This window comes from Nyctibius grandis (assembly GCF_013368605.1).
Source record: "Nyctibius grandis isolate bNycGra1 chromosome W unlocalized genomic scaffold, bNycGra1.pri SUPER_W_unloc_1, whole genome shotgun sequence".
Lineage (NCBI taxonomy): Eukaryota > Metazoa > Chordata > Aves > Nyctibiiformes > Nyctibiidae > Nyctibius > Nyctibius grandis.
In genome coordinates this window covers 7,344,716-7,364,744 of record NW_027167472.1, presented here as the reverse complement: position 1 = coordinate 7,364,744, position 20,029 = coordinate 7,344,716, and positions in this window count along the sequence as shown.

Sequence of the window (20,029 nt, the reverse complement as noted above, 5' to 3'; positions counted from 1 at the left end):
GAAGTGTATTTTGCAGATAGCCACACGAACTGAGACTGAGATAAAAAGGGAAGAAGTAGAAGCCCTGCTGGGATGGGGCCAGCGGAGGGGCTTTTTGTGATACTGATTTAGTAGTAAATTGACGGCAAGTTCGGGGAACAGCCCAGAAGGAGGTACACCAGCTGGAGTACGGCTCAACGGGACACTTAGTGAGGTGAGCAGCCGGGGAAAAGGAGATGGGCCAAAATATTTCTAAAGAAGAAAGTGCGATAGTAAGGCTTCTCCTACATATCCTCTCTAAGAGAGGGGTAAAATATGATGAGCATTTGCTCCGGAGACTATTGATGTAAATAATTGGTGTAAATAATTGTAAATAATGGTGTAAAAAGAATAATTTGCCAGCTAAGGCGCAGACTGCTTTCGAAGTTAGTACGTGGCAAAGCGCTGGAACTTCTCTGTTTGAGGCTGCCTCAAGGGGAAACAAGATCGCCACTGCGTCATTGACGACGTGGAGATTAGTTATAGACTCACTGGAGCAATTGAAGGCGGACAGAGAGGCAAAGGCGGCGGCTGAGGCGGCTACAGCTCCTTTCACAGTGACTTCGCCCTCCGCGCCGCCAGAGCCCCCCCCACCTTCATCGCCCTCCACGCCGCCAGAGCTCCCCCCCACCACCACTGCCCAGAGAACAGCAGCGGAACATTGATCCTTCTACCGTCCCGTTACCCGAATCTGAGACTGAGCCACCCTTAATAGACCTTTCTGAAGAGGTGGAAGCGGGACATAATTGCTGCAGAGCCCGAGGGTGTGGAAAGTCAGGCGGTAGCGTGGAGGAGTTATTCACGCTGCAGCCAGTCCAGGTTACTGTGCCTGGCCCGGACCTGGCCAGGTTCTGGAAAAGATTAAGAGAGCACGCACTTGCAGATGGTGATTTCGGGGCCGCGGCTGCTATGGGTGGCGGGGTATGGGCTTGCTCGGGACGGAAGCGGCCCACCAGAATGGGAGCCATTCAATTGGGGAGTGATTTGCCTTAGACAAACAAATACAAAACGGGGCTGCTAAAGAAGTGTTCTTGTTACAGTTAGTGAAGGACAATGCAAACGAGGACTGCAGGAAAGTTATTGCAGGGATGGCAAATCGTAACCCCACCTTAACCGAGCTAATGGATGCTTGCGGGAAAGTAGGAACCACCACGTTTCAGATGGAGCATTTAGCAAAAACATTTGCGGCAGCAGTTAAGGTAGTTCATCGTTGTTATACATGCGGGCAAGAAGGTCACTTTAAGAAAAACTGCCCTAAGAAGTCGAAGCTGAGTGGGAGAGATAACTCTGTTTTGATGTGTCATTGCTGTGGGAAGCTGGGGCATTTTGTGAAGCTGTGCAGGTCTAAGTATAATACTCAAGGTCAGCTGATAACAACCAGCTGCAGAGTGCAGGGAAACTGGAGAAAGAACGCGGGGGGGAACCGTGTGCTGACACAAATGAATCTTCCCAACCAGTTCCAGGCCTAAGCAGCCAACTCGCAGCCCGAACCGCAGGGAGCGCCGGACTGGATGTTACCACAGCAACCACAATCACAATAGAGAATAGCAGAGTGCATAAGGTTCCACTGAATGCCGTGGGACCCACTGGAAACGGGTTAAGTGCACTATTACTCGGACGTCCTAGTGTAACCTTGCAAGGTCTATTTGTTTTACCAGGAGTTATTGATGCAGACTATACATTTTGGTTATTGATCTGAAAGATTGTTTTTTTCACCATCCCTTTACATGAAACTGACAAATGCAAATTTGCTTGTTCAATACCTAGTAGGAACAACATGGTGCCTTGTCAACGATATTAGTGGACGGTATTACCGCAAGACATGAAAAACAATCCCACAATATGCCAATGGTATGCGACAGAAAAAGGTACATCGTGTGGATTTAGAGACGCCAGTAAGTTTATATGTAGCCATTGCCAACCATCATCCCATGGGATTACTGGGCCAGTGGAATGAGCACTGGCAGGATCCGCTACACGTTCTAGAGTGGCTGTTTTTATCCGTTCAACCACAAAAAAAAAACACAACAAAAAAACAAAAAACAGTGAACACTCAGATTGAGCTGATATCGGCAACAATCACGAAAGGACGCACACGATGCGTTCAACTCACGGGCCGAGACCCCAGTCAACTGATAATTCCCATTGAACGCGATTATGTAAGCTGGTGTATGGCAAACAGTTTACCATTTCAATTGGCCCTGGAAGGATTTGAAGGGCAGGTATCTTATCATCTTCCCAGTCACAAATTATTACAAGCTCATTCAGAGTTACAAGTGATTCAAAAGCCGCTGGCAGCGGATAGCCCAGTACAAGGCCCCACGGTCTTTACTGACGGCTCTGGAAAATCGGGAAAAGCAGTAGTTACCTGGTATGACGGAAGGCAATGGCAGGAGTTGGTGCATTTAGCACAGGGATCACCTCAATTGGTTGAACTTAGTGCTGCCATTGTTGCTTTTAGAACATTTTCGCATTGTGCTGTAAACATTGTTACGGACTCTGCTTATGTAGCAGACATTGCGCAGCGTGTTGATCGTGCGCTGCTCAAAGAGGTAAACTCAGAACTATTATTTTCGTTGCTAAAAATGCTATGGACTGTAGTGAACCGACGTATGCATAGGTATTATATCTTGCATATTCGCAGCCACACCGGTCTGCCAGGATTCATATGTGAAGGGAACGCGCGTGCCAATGCTCTCGCAGCCCCCGCTTGGACCCCTCCAGTGCCAGACCTAGTTCATCAAGCGTTTCTGTCTCACCAGTTTTTTCACCAAGGGGCTTGGGTGTTAGTCTGTCAATTCAAGATCTCTTTTGCAGACGTGAAATCTATCACCGCCGCTTGTCCGGAGTGTCAACGCCAAGACCCAGACTGGTGTTTCCACGCGGGGCTAACCCGCGCGGCTGCCAAGCCTTGGACCTGTGGCATGGCCCGATTTCTCGCCTCCTGAGGGGTGGAACATGTTACTGGCATTCCTCATTCCCCGACCGGCCAGGCCATTGTGGAACGAGTGCACCACACTCTGAAGCAACTTCTCAAAAAACAAAAAGGGGGAATGAGCTCTGAGACCCCGCACGCTCGCCTATGGAAGGCCGTGTACACATTGAATCATTTAACTGTGCCAGCCGGGAAAGAGTGTCCTGTAATTATCTCTCATTTTTTGTCTTTGCAGGGAGGCGATCCTCTTGTCAGGGCAAAGGTTTTAGCACGAGACCTGCAAACGGGAAAGTGGACAGGCCCGTGGGATTTAATTACCTGGGGACATGGGTATGCTTGTGTCTCCACAGGTGCAGGGCCGCGGTGGTTTCCCACCAGCTGTGTTAAGCCTGCTTTGGATCCTGGAGCTGACAAGAGGACATCAACCAATAGTCCTTCCGCCAACACCTTGGGAAGGGAGTCACAACATTTGGGTGAGTCTGATGCGGAGCCTGAACCAGATGCAGTTTTGTGCCTCCTTAGCTCAGCCTGAACAACCCTTTCATACATGTCTAGTGGGGGTCCCCTTAAACGGATCTGAAAGCAAAAATTACCAAAGGGTTTATTCCTAATTTGTGGGGATAGGGCTTGGCCAAGGTTGCCCAGTAAGAAGGTGGGAGGTTCGTGTCCCATAAGAAAATTAAGTGTACTAATGCCTACACAAAAAGTCATACTAACCATACTCACCTACATAAGGCCAGGTAAAAAAGAAGTGTCACTAATGTAGGGATAGAATGTAACGATGCTGCCCAAGGGTTGACGCAACTGCGAAATTTAGCTTGCTGGGTTGCAAAAAGAGCTCACCAAACTTCTAGAATTTTAGAAGCATTAGCCAACGATGTAGATAGTATCTGACATGCTACCTTACAAAATAGAGCTGCTATAGACTTTTTATTATTAGCACATGGTCATGGATGTCAGGATTTTGATGGGATGTGTTGCATGGATCTGAATGATCACTCCAAGTCAATTCATAAGCAGATCAAAGAGCTCATGGATGCCACACAGAAAATACGGGAACAGCATGTGTTTCTGGATGACTGGTTGGGTAATCTGGGAATTGGAGGATGGCTAGCCAGCCTAGTGAAAGGCTTGGCACAAGTATTACTGTTCATCTTTGTCTTGGCACTCTTTATACCCTGTATCATCAGGTGTTTGCAAGGAATGATATCAAGAACCGTTGCCATTGTATTTAAGAAAAAAGGGGGAGATGTTGGGGCCTGGGTCGTGAAAGAACTATAGAGAGGACATACGAGTACACTGTTGTGTACGTGCTGAGGCAGCATGAGACAGCAAGAAAGTATAAGGATGTGGCTTTGCTCATGCTCATAGCAAGTATCCAATCGGAACAGCAGAAGAGGCGCGTGGACAGAGCGTGCACAGTGCTTGCAGCCAATAGCTTAAGGCGTGATCGCAAGATAAGGAAGTACGTATACTATAAAAGAGCTGTGTTAACTGCAATAAAGTGACTATTAGAGCATCACATTGGTGTGCTGTAGTCCATTCCTCGCATGGACCCCAACAAAGGAGAAAATTCAGAGGCTCCTGTGGTGACCTCACAATAGATCCCTGCTAACTGTCAGTCCTGGGTGAAATCTAGCTGCCCCTGTTGCATAGAGCAGGGCAAGATTGCACCATAGGATTGAGAGGTCCTTTTGGGAGGCTTTTTCTTTTTTTCTTATTTTTTTTTATACTGGGCACTCCCATTTCCAATGGTGGTCTTGTTGTCCACAATAATTACAAGTCTCCTGTTCTTTGAGATCCATCTCTTCTAAAATTTTCTTCTCTGCTACTACCTCGGGAATCTCCACATCCTCATCCTCATCCCCTTAATCTCGGATTATTATTTAATGCCACTGCCAATAGATTGTCTTTCTGTTCCTGTTCTTTTCTTTTTTTTTCTTTTTTTCTTCATCTGTCTTTCATCACTTTCATTAAACACAAATGAAGCAATGCTGATTATTTAATCCAATCCTTTGCCCTGTCATCCAGGCATATGTTTAGAAAAACATTTCTTAATATCTGGGGCTGACTGATCTACAAGGAAAGATACCATTAGAGTCCGAATTTCCTCGCTTTTAGGGTTGATCCTTTGAACATTCTCACTTGTTTAACCAATTGATACCAGACAGTTTAGTATGAGTAGGCCTCAGAGTAGGCTCTAAAAGGCCTACTCTGTGTAGCCTTTAGACAGAATCAACTTTCCTTTCAGCAATTTTCCTTTCAGCTAAAATAACAGTACGTTCTGAAGCTAACGGCATGTTTTGAAGACAGGGTCTGCTTCTGGGACTGATAACAGTTAGAGTTATAGTCATCAATGATTCTTGCTTGTGCTTAGTCTTAGAGAGTCCAAGGTCTCTGTTAAATTCCTCACTAATTACAAAGAAGGGCCAGAGATAAACAAGACTGTGAACAACAACTTTGTCTAAATTAACTTGATTCACAAGCTCTGGTGCCAGAGAAGAGATAAATCCAGTAAGAACCAGAACAATATCTTCTCCTTGGAGCCACCTGCATGTGTCAACAAGAAGGCCTCGACCACGCTTGCGCAGAAGCGGGATCATACAGCGGACAGCATAACTATGGGGGATTACGACCACTAGAGACCACCAGGGACCACCCAAGATCCCTTCCCCAATTTAGTATGCATACTCAAAGACAATTACATAATGTATTAGCATATGCATAAGTTTCTTGGAATAGGTGGGCTTTTCTTGGAATTGTATGAATATTCATTTTTCTATAATGTATATAATGAGTGTGCTTTTGTCCCTGGGTGTGCATGCTAGGAGGAGAGATCCCCCATGCACCCAGCGCTGCAATAAACCAATGTCGGCTTTCTAAACTATCATTTGGTTTGGAGAGTTTTCTTGGTTGCTATTTTCCGGTATCGCAATCAGGCGTAATATTCAGAAGGGTGTCCAGCATTTCCTTGCTGGCATTCTCGGACCTTAGCCCAATTTCCAGTCTTCCTTCCTGCCAGTTCTAAGGATTCTGACAATCTTCCTCTCACTCTTTGCAGCATACCTCTATCAGCTGGTAAATTTGGGGGACCGACCTGGGTCATTGGCTGGCCATGGGGTTCTGCCCTGTGCTTCCCTGGGCCATCTGTGATTTGTTTCCCAGATTTTAATTCTTTCATCAGGAGTAAAGACAGTCTAAATAGTTGCTGCACGTCAGTCCACATAGGGTTATAAATGTGGAAGATGCTGCATATAGTTTGTATCACCTTCTCCAGATCATCTCACAGTCTGGGCATTTGTTGTTGCCCCAAAACCAAACCAGTGGGTGCAAATTGCACATAGACTGTTCCCACAGAAAGCTGGACATGTTCCAGTCCTGGCCTTATAATTTTTGTCAGAGAGGTGCCTGCAAACCAGAAGCAGTAGCAATAGCTGGAGCAGAAACTAGAGTAAAAGCAGAAAAAAAGAGCAGGAGGATAGACAAGTAGAGCTGAATGTGGAACATCCCTGATTTTCCTGTTTGGCTGGAGATTTTATTTAATTTCTGACCCAAAGGGGAAACTTCTCTCTGACTTTTATAAATTCTGGAATGTAAAGAGCTCTTTTTTTTCCCTGTTTGTTCAGAGATCTTTACTTTTTCACTGCTCCAGAGGGGAAAATTTGTTTTGATACCTGACATACCAATAGTCCAGTAATTATCCCAGATATACCAATAGTCCATTTGTGATGGGAACTCATCCTCCAAATGCTGGCATAAATAGCTCAGCTTAATATCATCAAAAGAACCAGACTGTGGCCACGTTTGATATGCATCACCAGTAAAATTTCACTACCTCATTACATTACATTATAGTATATAACGCGAACTAATATATATATAAACAAAGTTAATACACTTTCATACTATAAAGATGGGTTGATATGATAGTTAGGGAAGGGAATTTTCATAGCACATAGCACAGGGCAAAAGCCAGGAAAAGGGGGTGTTTTGGAGCAACGTGGTTGGCAAGGGGACACATGGAGGTCCCATCGGGAAGCTGTCTCCCGCTGGCAAGTCCTAGCATGATCTAGGAGAGAAGAGTTTGGAAATACATAGGGTGGAAATACCCAACTCTTCCATCTGATGGAAATGTAACAGTGAGTTCCCGAATAATAACCCATCACTCAGTCTAAAAGGGACAATGATAAAAGAACAGCAATGAAATGCTGGAGTGAAATAAATTAAAAGTGATAAAGGAATGTGTATATTTACCCAAAATAAAAACACCTGTGGCACTGCTGACAGCAAGGTACCTTAAGATTAGATGGGTCAAGATAGTTTTGTGGATAAAAGTACTGTGCTAGAATGTTTTGTTTTACAGAAATGTTTCTCCTTTCTCATGCATGAGCATATTTAGGGCAGTGCAATGGGCAGGGCACTCCTCTGGGCCATGAGGTTCAAACCTCTCTGCTGTGAACCCCTTCAGGACTGATACTCACAAGTCATTGCCATGAACATTAAGGTACTTTTAGCTTTCAGTACCTCACAGTCTTTCCCGGTGAGGCCCTTGATGGGCTCTTTGGCAGAGGAGATGGAGGCCTGGTGATGAATGCGCCTGGGGGAGACACAAATTCCTGGTCCCTCGCCAAGGAACAGGCAGCAGGACAAAATCAATGGCTTTGTCAGGAGACTCACAGTCCAAGCTATCCCTGTAACTTTGCTTTAGCAGGGTGTCCCTGTCACTTGGGAACGTGGGACAAAAATCCCTGAGCAGGCTGAGGTGTCAGCCCCCCATACTTGCTCCCTCTAGCCTGTGAAATGGGAGGGAGGTGGCCTCACATCTTCCTGGTTGTCTTGTGCAAACTACGAACTGCCTGAAATCAGCTGCTGGGCAAAGTCCTGCAGGCGAGGTGGCAGCAAGAAGCTGCTCTGCTGGAAAAACCTCCGGGACAAGGGGGAAATAGGGTTCCTTTGGGCTGGAAAGTATCAGTCTTGGGTGCTGCAAGGATGCCTGCCCTCTTGCCAAGGGACAGCAGGTACTTCTAGGCTTTGGGATCTTGGTTTTGAGGTTTGGGAGGTTTTGAGGATCCCCGTGGTATCAGAGCGCTGGACACGAGTGTTCTGCACTGAGAAAGTGGGGAGGGGGGGTGAGTGAGAGAGAAATGGTGCAGGATTCTTTCTGGATCTCAGTAAGAAAGGGCTGACAACAAATGGCTTAATAAGATAACTACTTTAATAAGACAGAATAAGAAGAGGAATATAGATACAAGGAAATCTTACATCCCTTCAGATGCTGGGCACCCCGCGTTCGTACAGCATCAGACAGAGCCCACATGGATTTTCCCACAGCGTACTGCACAGAACAGATCAGATCCTGTCTGTGGAGAGAAGCTCTCCCTTTTGGTCATTCGAGCTATTATATAATTTCCTTACAAGGAAACAACTCTATTCCTAAAGGATGTTCTCATGAGAACTTCTTGCTGCAATTTAGATAGAGGCAAAGACATGTAAGTGGCGTAATGACCAGTACCAAGTGGGAGCTGCCTGTGGGCTCCTCTGGTACAATGAGCTGGCTAAGTTTGTCCTGTGACTAAGGGATTTGTGTAGTACAGTACAGACCTGGGCCTACTCAGGTTAACTGTTATGTGGATGACTAATTCCTAAACATGCCACAGTCTCCTGGTCAGGATCACTACATTCCACCCCTTGATCCACAAAGTTTCCCTTTCCCAAAGATATTATAAGATCACTGATTCCTCGAATACAGTGTCTTCTGCAAGGCTCCCAATACAAGGGGCCAAGCTGGCACTTCAAACCTGCTTTTGCAGGTTTAGTCTGAGGATTTCTGCTGAGCTGGGAGAGGGCCAGCTGATGCCACTCATAGTGTGATAGGTGATGACAGGTGTCTTCCTAGGCCTGTGTCAATGCATGATTAGGCTGGGCATTTTCCTTCCAGCTTGATTAGGCTGGATATTGATGCTTTTCTCTGTTAAACAAACATTTCTCTTTACTTTTCACTTGATATTTCAACTCCTTGTGTTTGTTTTTCTATTGACAGTATTGTAAATAAACATTTGAATAATTCAGTAGAGTGTTTCAGTCATATTCAGTGCAGGTTGTTTCAGTTGAGTTATTTTAACACTTTGTCAAAAAACACAAAATACTGAGTTTCAGCTACAGCCTGCACAGTGTCTACAGCATCTTGACTGTTATGACCATGAATTTCAAACTGAGTCGAATTAACTCTTTCCATGTATTTCTACAATAACTGGAAAATAACTGACACATGTAATGCATCTTTAATTTTCCAGATGTATATTTTACTGTACTGAATGGTTTTAAAATAATAAAAAAATTCTGGTTTTATCTTATTAATAAACATCTTTTGGGAGAAATATCTGATTCTTGCAGAACACAGGAAGCTCTAGCTCTAAACAACATCACTGTTTGGCATAATCTTTACTGTTTGACATTGCAAATGGCTTATCATGGACTTGGTCATGACAAACATTATGAGTCTGGCACCTCTCAGGATTTGGACTTGGTATGATTGCTCATTCTTCAGATTTACAATCCAGGGAGATGCAGGGGTGTACCAGATAAAATGACTAAAATCTGTAAGCATCAGAAAGGACAGGTTTCCATATACAGAAACAAACTCAGAAAAGACCCATGAGAGCTAATGGATAGAAATTTGGACATCAATCTGCAATGTGATTGTACTGGGTCTAGCTGGGATGGAGTTAACTTTCCCCATAGCAGCCCTCATAGTGCTGTGCTTTGTATTTGTAGCTAGAACAGTGTTGACTGATAACACACCAATGCTTTGGCTATTGCTGAGCAGTGCTTGCACAGCATCAAGGCTGTCTCTCTACCTGTCATGGTTTAACCCCAGCCAGCAACCAAGCACCACACAGCCGCTTGTTCACTCCCCCGCTGCGGGATGGGGGGGAGAATCAGAATGGCAAAAGTGAGAAAACTCATGGGTTGAGATAAAGACAGTTTAATATTTAAAAAGAAATTAAAAAAAATATTTTGTAAGAAAAAAAAAAAACAAAGAGAGAGGAAAATGAAACCCAAGAAAAACAAGTGATGCAAATGAAAACAATTTCTCACCACTAACCACCCAATGCCCAGCCAGTCCCTGAGCAGCAGCCCCCGGCCAACCTCCACCCCCCAGCTTTATTGCTGAGCATAATGTCATATGGTATGGAATAGCCCTTTGGTCAGTTGGGGTCAGCTGTCCTAACTGTGTCCCCTCCCAAGTTTTCGTGCACCTCCAACCTACTCGCTGGTGGGGCAGTGTGAGGAGCAGAAAAGGCCTTGATGCTGTGTAAGCACTGCTCAGTGATAACTAAAACATCAGTGTGTTATCAACCAATTTTTAAAACAAATCCAAAACATAGCCCCATACAAGCTACTATGAAGAAATTTAACTCTATCTCAGCCAAAATTGGTACACTACCTCAGGAGAGGATACTTCAAGGACCCAAAAGGGTATAAATGGGCTTTTGGTATAGCTGCCTTGAGTACAGAGAAGATTAAACAGTTGTCTAGCTTGCTTGGCCTCTTGGAAGATCCTTCCATTGGGGGTTTTCTGTGAGTCGAAGAACAGCAGGTGCTGATTGCTACCATGATGGTGCACCAGTGACAATATCGACAATATCACACCAACTGAGACTCCTTGGTGTTAGGAATTGTTAGGATCAATAGCCTTGCTTAGCATTAGTAGCTAAATTTGCAGAAGCCTTAGGCCACAAGCTGTGAACTGTCACCTCCATATATGCTGAACTTTTGTTGAACTTCTACCTAGTTAAGTAGGAGAAGGCCCCAGACCTGGTTCAGTCTGGAAGATAAGGAAGCTACAACCATCAGCAGAAGCCGCAACTTGAGATAAGAAGTAAAAATGGCCAACCTAGAGACAATGAAGGGACCCAATGAGGAATGGGAAGACCCCAGACCCTAATATTACTGTTGGTCCGAACTGTCGTGTGAGGGGTGGGAAATTTAGATTGTAAGGGTATAATTGCCCAGGGATTTCTTTGTTCGAGGTCCCTCTGTGGAAGCACCCAGCTCGAGCTGTATCTACTGCTGTACCACTCAATTAAATTACTTTGGGAGACCTTGTGCCAGAAACTCTGCTTCGGGAAACCTAGGACCGAACCTGAGGGGAAGAGAAGCACTCGAGAGTGAGAATGTGTGTGTGAAAGGAGTTGAAAGGGGCACCCATTGGCTCACTGGAGTTGCCCACTGCGAAGGGACTCTGGTCCTAGCAGGGAAGACTCAGGTGGTGTGTGTGAGACTCCTAGGATGGTGTATGTGTGCTCGAGCGGCTACTCCCTTAACACTGGTTCCCATCTGTGAGCTGATTCATCACTTGGAGAGCCAAGGAATGACCAGCAAGACTCACTCACCCTTTAATAGTTCCATACGGCCAGTGCAAAAGTCTGATGGAGGGTGGAAGCTAACAGTGGACTACCGTGGCCTGAACAAAGTCACACCACCACTGAGTGCTGCCATACTAGACATGCTAGAGCTCCAATATGAACTGGAGTCAAAGGCAGTCAAGTGGTATGCTACAGCTGACATTGCCAATGTGTTTTTTTTCCAATTCCTTTGGCAGCAGAATGCAGGCTACAGTTTGCTTTCACCTGAAAAGGGTGTCCAATATACATGGAATCAACTGCCCCAGGGGTGGAAGCACAGCCCTACCATTTGTCATGGACTGATCCAGGCTGCACTGGAACAGGGTGATGCCCCTGAACATCTACAGTACATAAATGACATCATCGTGTGGGGCAACACAGCAGAATTGTTTGAGGAGGGAAAAAGAGTAATTTGAAGAGGCAGATGAAATATTCTATAAGCAGCTGGAAGAAGTCTCACAATCGCTAGCCCTTGTTCTTGTGGGGGACTTCAACTTACCAGATGTCTGCTGGAAATATAACACAGTGGAGAAGAAACAGTCTCAGAGGTTCCTGGAGTGTGTGGAAGATGATAACTTCCTGACACAGCTGGTGAGTGAGCCAACTAGGGAAGGTGCCCCACTGGACCTGTTGTTTGCAAACAGAGAAGGATTTGTCAGTGATGTGATGGATGGAGGCTGTCTTGGGCATAGCAATCAAGAAATTCTCTTCCATTCCAAACCATTCTCTTCCAACCCAAACCATTCTATGATTCTATGATTCTATGATTCTATGATATAACTCAGGGTGGGGATCAAAAAATAAGATTGCTTAATACACAGAGTGTTTCTCAAGCAAAATAAAATTATTCTGGGAAGGAACCAGGGATTGAAATATACCTTAAATTCTAATTGAAAGGAAAGAAGAAATGATTGTCCAATTGAAAATATTTCTCACCGACTTGAAAAGGAGGTTTTCAAGGATTTTTCAAGCAAGTTCTGTAACATATACAGAAATAGATTATTTCCAAACTATTTTGCAATGGTTAAATTTCTTGCTGATAATTTAAGCCAAACTGAACTACTAAATGAAAATGAATGTCAGAAAATATGACTGATGTTAAAGATGCATTTTTAATTTTTCTTAGTGTGATGAAGAAGAAAAGAATAAATCACAAATAAAGTTCTGAAAAGGTGTTATTTCACACTGCTGCTGTAATCACCAAAACCTTAAAAGCATGACTCAGATTTGGGGCAAAAGTTTGCCTGTTTGTGTAACAAAGTGTCTTCTAAAGACCTGGTTGTCCTGGTTTGGCCTAAACCAGGCCGATTTTCCTTTCAGTGATTTTTACTTTCAGCTAAGTCTCCTCTAAGTAACTGCACTTTCTGAAACTAACTGCATGTTTTGCAGACAGCATCTGCTTCCAGGACTGATAACGCTCGAAGTTTGTAGTTATCGCTGAGGCACCGGTAGGGATGTCATGCAGAAAGGCTCTGGCTGTACTTGTTCTTAGAGAAACCAAGGTCACTGCTGAATTCCTCACTGCTTACGAGTGAAGAGCCAAAGGGGGGGTCGCAGCTGCAGGGGGGAGCGGACAGGGCAGGTGACCCAAAATTGACCAACGAGGGTGTTCCATCCCATACACGTCATTGTCGGTATAAAGCGGGGGGATCACGAGGGTCTCGCTCTCTTTCTGCTATGGCCGGTGTCCAAGGAGGACTCCGTCTGTTTTCCTGCTGCCCCCGATCCCGATCCGTGCATCCCTGAATCCAGCTCTCGACCGTCGCTAGGCCCAGCCTGGGCCTTCCCGGAGCCTGCCCTGCAGTGCCGGTGGTGACGTGGCTGACTTCAGGGGAGCTCAGTCTTTGTTTTGTATATATATTTGTATATATTTGATTATTTCTATTATTATTATTATACTCTTTTCCATTATTATAGTTTATTCAAACTGTTTTAACTTTCCAACCCGGAAGTCTCTCTCCCTTTTCCCTTTCCCTTTCCCTTTGGGGGGAGGGGGGGGATAACAGAGAGCATCTGCCACAGGTTTAATAGCCGGCCCAGCTTTAAACCGTGACACTGGTATATAAAGGTTTTCATATTTTTTTTATTGAGATGGGAAGGCACAGATCTTCAAGTGATTTAGGACATGATGGGTTTATTTTACATAAATTTGCTCACTCTAAGTTCACAAGGAATTCACAAAGGAAAAAGTTGCTATATGTCAAATTTACAGAAAATCTTTGGCATTTCTTAGATTGCTGACTGTGCAAAGAACTCTGTGGCAGTTCATTTTTCATGATTCCCTTATCCTCTGGTTGAAGAAAATGGATTGTTACTGACGATGGTCTCAACTATGCCTTTTCAACCCAAGCAAAAAAACCCAAGCAAAGCCTGGCCTTAGAAAAAAAGATCATAGGAGCAACAATGTGTAATATGAGGAACTGTGTCAGCCTGAAGGGCTAATAATCACAATTAATGGTCTATAATGGGGGAATAAATTTATGTGGCAGGCTGTTACGGTCACTGGCAGCTTCATGAGATGGGGGAATCCAGCTCTCCTCTGATAGGCTTTCTACATATTCCAATATTCTATGACATTTGAGGAGTCCTTGTGACCTTAAGGCTTCTGTGATACCTGTGTCGTAGCTTCAGGATGGCTGGAAGATTGAGGAAGAATAATGGAAGAATCCATATTCAGATGCATCATGAACTACCATTATCACCAAGTCTTACTAGGGAACTGAGTTCTCTTTCTGAGGAGTAATAACCCAGAAGTATCTTGAGTGTAACCTCTGATTCTATGAAATAATAGAGTTTTCAATTCTCGGAGAAGTAAGGAAGGGGGTCAGCAGAAATGCTACCTTGGACATCCGGAAGGCAGACTTTGGCCTGTTTAGGAGCCTGGTTGACAGAGTCCCTTGGGAGGCAGTCCTGAAGGGCAAAGAAGTCCAGGAAGGCTGGACACTCTTCAAGAAAGAAATCTTAAAGGCGCAGGAGCAGGTTGTCCCCATGTGCTGAAAGGTGAGCCGGTGGGGAAGACCAGCCTGGCTGAACAGAGAGCTTTGGCTGGAACTCAGGAAAAAACAGGAGAATTTCCGACCTTTGGAAGAAGGGGCAGGTGACTCAGGAGGGCTACAAGGATGTTGTGAGGCTTTGCAGGGAGAAAATTAGAAGGGCCAAAGCCCAGCTAGAACTTAATCTGGCCACTGCCGTAAAAGACAATGAAAAATGTTTCTATAAATACATTAGTGTCCTGGTTTGGCCTAAACCAGGCCAGTTTTCCTTTCAGTGATTTTTACTTTCAGCTAAGTCTCTTCTAAGTAACTGCACTTTCTGAACCTAACTGCATGTTTTGCAGACAGCGTCTGCTTCCAGGGCTGATAACGCTCGAAGTTTGTAGTTATCGCTGAGGCACCGGTAGGGATGTTATGCAGAAAGGCTCTTGCTGTACTTAGTCTTAGAGAAACCAAGGTCACTGCTGAATTCCTCACTGCTTACGAGTGAAGAGCCAAAGAGGGGGTCGCAGCTGCAGGGAGGAGCGGACAGGGCAGGTGACCCAAAAACTGACCAACGAGGGTATTCCATCCCATACACGTCATTCTCAGTATAAAGCGGGGGGATCATGAGGGTCTCGGCCTGTTTTGGGGGGCCTCTGCCTGCTTGGGCTGCTTCTGCTGCTTGAGCCTTCGGGCGGCTTGAGCCTTCGGCCCTTTCTTCTCCCTTCTCGCCCTTCTGGTATGACGGGTGTCCAAAGAGGACTCTGTCCGTTTTCCTGCTGCCCCCAATCCTGATCTGTGCATCCCTGAATCCAGTTCTCCACCATCGCTAGGCCCAGTCTGGGCCTTCCTGGAGCCTGCCCTGCAGTGCCGGGGGTGACGTGGCCGACATCAGGGGAGCTCGATCTTGGTTTTGTATATATTTATTTATATTTGATTATTCCAATATTATTATTATACTTTTTTTTCATTATTATAGTTTATTAAAACTGTTTTAACTTTCCAACCCATAAGTCTCTCTCCCTTTTCCCTTTCCCTTTCCCTTTGGGTGGGGGGAGGGTTGACAGAGAGCGTCTGCCTCAGGTTTAATAGCCGGCCCAGCTTTAAACTGTGACAATTAGCAACAAGACGAAGGCCAAGGAAAACCTCAGTCCTTTCTTGGATGTGGGGGGAAACATAGTGACAAAGGATGAGGAAAAGGCTGAGGTGCTTAATGCCTTCTTTGCCTCCATCTTTAGTAGCAAGACCAGTTGTTCTCCAGGTACCCAGCCCCCTGAGCTGGAGGACAGGGATGGGGAGCAGAGTGAAGCCCCCATAACCCAAGGGGAAATGGTTAGTGACCTGCTACGCCACTTAGACACACACAAGTCTATGGGGCTGGATGAGATCCACCTAAGGGTACTAAGAGAGCTGGCGGAAGTGCTCACTGAGCCACTTTCCATCATTTATCAGCAGTCCTGGCTAACCAGGGAGGTCCCAGGTGACTGAAAATTAGTGAATGTGACGCCCATCTACAAGAAGGGCCAGAAGGAGGATCCGGGGAACTACAGGCCTGTCAGTCTGACCTTGGTGACGGGGAAGGTTATGGAGTAGATCATCTTGAGTGCTATCATGTGGCACATACAGGACAACCTGGTGATCAGGCCCAGTCAGCAGGGGTTTATGAAAGGCAGGTCCTGCTTGACTAACCTGATCGCCTTCTATGGCAAGGTGACCCGCTTACTGGATGAGGGAAAGGCTGTGAATGTTCTCTCCCTGGACTTTAGTAAAGCCTTTGACACAGTCTCCCACAGCATTTTCCTGGAGAAACTGGCTGCTCATGGCTTGGAAGGGCGTACGCTTTGCTGGGTTAAAAACTGTCTGGATGGCCAAGCCCAAAGAGTTGTGGTGAACGGAGTTAAATCCAGTTGGCGGCCGGTCACAAGTGGTGTTCCCCAGGGCTCCGTACTGGGGCCACTTCTCTTTAATATCTTTATCAATGATCTGGACGAGGGGATCAAGTGCACTCTCAGTAAGTTCACAGATGACACCAAGTTGGGCGGCAGTGTTGATCTGCTTGAGGGTAGGAAGGCTCTGCAGAGGTATCTCGACAGGCTGGATTGATGAGCCAAGGCCAAGTGTCGGGTCCTGCACTTGGGGCACAACAACCCCATGCAATGCTACAGGCTTGGGGAAGAGTGGCTGGAAAGCTGCCTGGTGGAAAAGGACCTGGGGGTGTTGATCGATGGCCAGCTGGATATGTGTAGAGGGGTTTCTGGAGGAGAATGGTCATGTAATGAGCCAGAAGTATGAGAGTATGGAGAGAGGGCCTAGCTGCGTGACAAGAGTCATGTAGTTAGTGTCAACAAGCCGACCTTGGAGAGAAGAGATGAGGAAAACCAGCAGTTGAGCAAACAAGAATTGAGGGAGTAGCCGAGGGGAGCCGAACACGGAGGAGAAGAAACAGGAACTGATGGAGCCAATTAAGAAAGGACCAGTGGCAGAGCAGTAACCAATCAACACATCAAAGAAGAGTGTGCTTGAAGTGTGGACAGTAATATTAACCAATAGCAATGCACATGCTTACAGCCAGGGAAAGTACAAATGTATAAAAGGGGCAGCTTATGCTTAATAAAGCGTCTTCACTTTGATTCACGTTGCATTGTGTGGAGTCCTGTTTCTTCTCCTCAGTTGGTACTGAAGCACAGCTCCTCTTGGCACCGCAATTGCCTGTGCCGGTCTATAGGGTCTGGCTGGAATGGAGTTAACTTTCCCCTTAGGAGCCCTCATCCTGCTGTGTTTTTTATTTGTATCTAGAAAGGTGTTGATAACACACCAGTGTTTTTGCTACTGCTGAGCAGTGCTCCACAGCATCAAGGCTGTCTCTCCAAACCACTGCCTCCTCCAAAGGCCAGTAGGCTGGGGGTGGGAAAGATCTTGAGAGAGGACACAGCCAGAACAGCTGACCCAAGCTGACCAAAGGGATATTCCATACTATATGACACCATGCTCAGCAATAAAAGCTAAGAGAAAGGAGGAGGTGGGGGGGCATTTGTTATTAAGACATTTGTCTTCTGGAGCAACCACTACACGTACTGAAGCCTTACTTCCGGGGAAATAGCTGGACATCACCTGCTGATGGGAAGTAGAGAATAAATCTTTTGTTTTCCTTTGCTTCTGTGCATGGCTTTTGCTTTTCTTTATTAATGTCCTGGTTTCATTGGGATTTGGTTTCAGTTTGTGGCCAGCCATGGTGATCAGGGCCATGATCAGTTAAATCCAGGGCAGCTGACCCAGGCTGGCCCACAGGTGTGTTCTATATCATTGACATCAAGCTCACTATAAAAGAGAGGGCTTGGAATAGAGAAGTGGGGATGTTTTTGCTCTTTTCTTTTTATTTTTGGTCCCCCCCCCCCCCGCTTTTATCTCAACCCATGAGTTCTTTTTCATCTTATTTTCTTTCCCCCTATCCTGCTGAGGAAGAGGAGTGATACAGCAGTTTGGTAGGCACCTGGCAGCAAGCCAAGGTCAACCCACCACACAGTGGGTTGCCTTTGGTGGCCAAGGTGGGGCATGAGGCATTTGAGATAAGGATAGTAATTGGGAGACGTAATGGGCAAAATATGAATTTAACATTGCTAGAGAGTGGAATAATTATGATGAAGTTTTATTGTTATAATTGTGGTGAAGGAATGAGGGGTGGAGTGTGTGAAAATGGAACAACTTGTCCTTGGTGCTGTCTCTAGGCACATCAAGGATAGGGGGATCATTAGGGGCAGTCAACATGGCTTCACCAAGGGGAAGTCATGCTTAACCAACTTGATAGCCTTTTATGAGGACATAACCCGGTGGATAGATGATGGTAAAGCTGTGGATGTGGTCTATCTCGATTTCAGTAAAGCGTTTGACACGGTCTCCCACAGCATCCTCGCAGCTAAACTGAGGAAGTGTGGTCTGGATGATCGGGTAGTGAGGTGGATTGTGAACTGGCTGAAGGAAAGAAGCCAGAGAGTGGTGGTCAATGGGACAGAGTCCAGTTGGAGGCCTGGTCTAGCGGAGTCCCTCAAGGGTCGGTACTGGGACCAGTACTATTCAATATATTCATTAATGACTTGGATGAGGGAATAGAGTGCACTGTCAGCAAGTTCACTGATGACACCAAACTGGGAGGAGTGGCTGAGATGCCGGAAGGCTGCGCAGCCATTCAGAGGGACCTGGACAGGCTGGAGAGTTGGGCGGGGAGAAATTTAATGAAATATAACAAGGGCAAGTGTAGAGTCCTGCATCTGGGCAAGAACAACCCCATGTATGAGTACAAGTTGATGATATTTTGATTTTGATGTGGGGAATTGTGTGGTCAGTTGGCAGCAGTGACAGCAGCGGCAGCGACTGAGGTGAGTGCGGGGAGAGGGCGAGATTGGGCTGTACCGGGCGGTTTCCGTGCTCTGGGCCCCCCCCAGCAGCAGCCCCGAGTCCCATCTGGACCCGGAAGTTCCCGGCAACGAATCAGGAGAGGAGGGGGCGTAGCACCACTCCCCGTTGATCGGGTGATGAAAAAGCCTCTGGGAGGACAGGGACTAGTCCCTGCCCACAGGGTACAGGGTGAGTAAGCAGTGACTGTGAGTAAGCAGTGACTGTGTGTGTCCCGGGGCGGGGAGGCCACAGCCGTTTGCAGCTCGTTGGGGAGGGTGCTGACTCTCTCCAGTGCACAAGGTGAGGAAGGCGCCAAGGAGCTGTGAACCAGGGGTGTCACCAGGAGGGATTTCCCAGCTCAGTGAAAGAACAATGGTCTCCACCCGGCGGAAGAAGACCAAAATGGGTGTGGGAACCCAGACAGAGCTCCCACGGAAGGAGGCAATTGTGCAGGTTGCAGGCTGCAGGGAATGCTACAGCATCTCTGTGGTGACAGGGGGCTGTGTGCGCTGTGAGCAGGTAGATGATCTGCTCGGCCGAGCAGCACAGCTGCAAAGCCAGGTTGAAAGGCTTCAAGCTGAAGTAGAAAGGCTTAGGAGCATTCGGGAGGCTGAAATGGAGATAGACTGGTGGAGCCAGGCTCTGCCCTCCCTGCAACAAAAATGGGAGCACCTGCCAGAGAGCTCCCAGGATCGAGGGACACCTGTACTCTGCCCCTCTCAGGTGGAAAACAATAACTTAGAGGAGAGGAGTGAGTGGAGGCAAGTCTATGGCCGTGGCAAAAGGCGAGTGCCCTCCTTGCCTACCTCGCCTCCACAGGTGCCTCTGAGCAATAGATATGAAGCCCTAGTGGAATACAGCCGGTCCAATGGAGATGTGGTGGAGGGGCAACCTATATCAGAGGTCCTACCACAGTCAGAAAAACCTGACAGGCGTATAGCTACCTTCTCTACAAGGAAGAAGAGAAGAGTTTTAGTGGTGGGAGACTCCTTCCTAAAGGGATCTGAGGGCCCAATATGCAGAGCTGACCCCCATCACAGGGAGGTCTGCAGCCTGCCTGGAGCCCGAATCAGGGATATCACCAGGAAACTCCCCAACCTGGTGAAGGCCACAGACTACTACCCCCTGCTGATCTTCCAGACAGGTGGGGAAGAAGCTGCATCCCGTAGTCTGAGGGGGATGAAGAAAGACTACAAGGCCCTAGGACGGTTGGTGAAAGAGTCTGGGGCACAAGTTGTTTTCTCCTCCCTCCTTCCATTTTCAGGTGATGACGTGGGATGGAATAGTAGGATTCTCTCTGT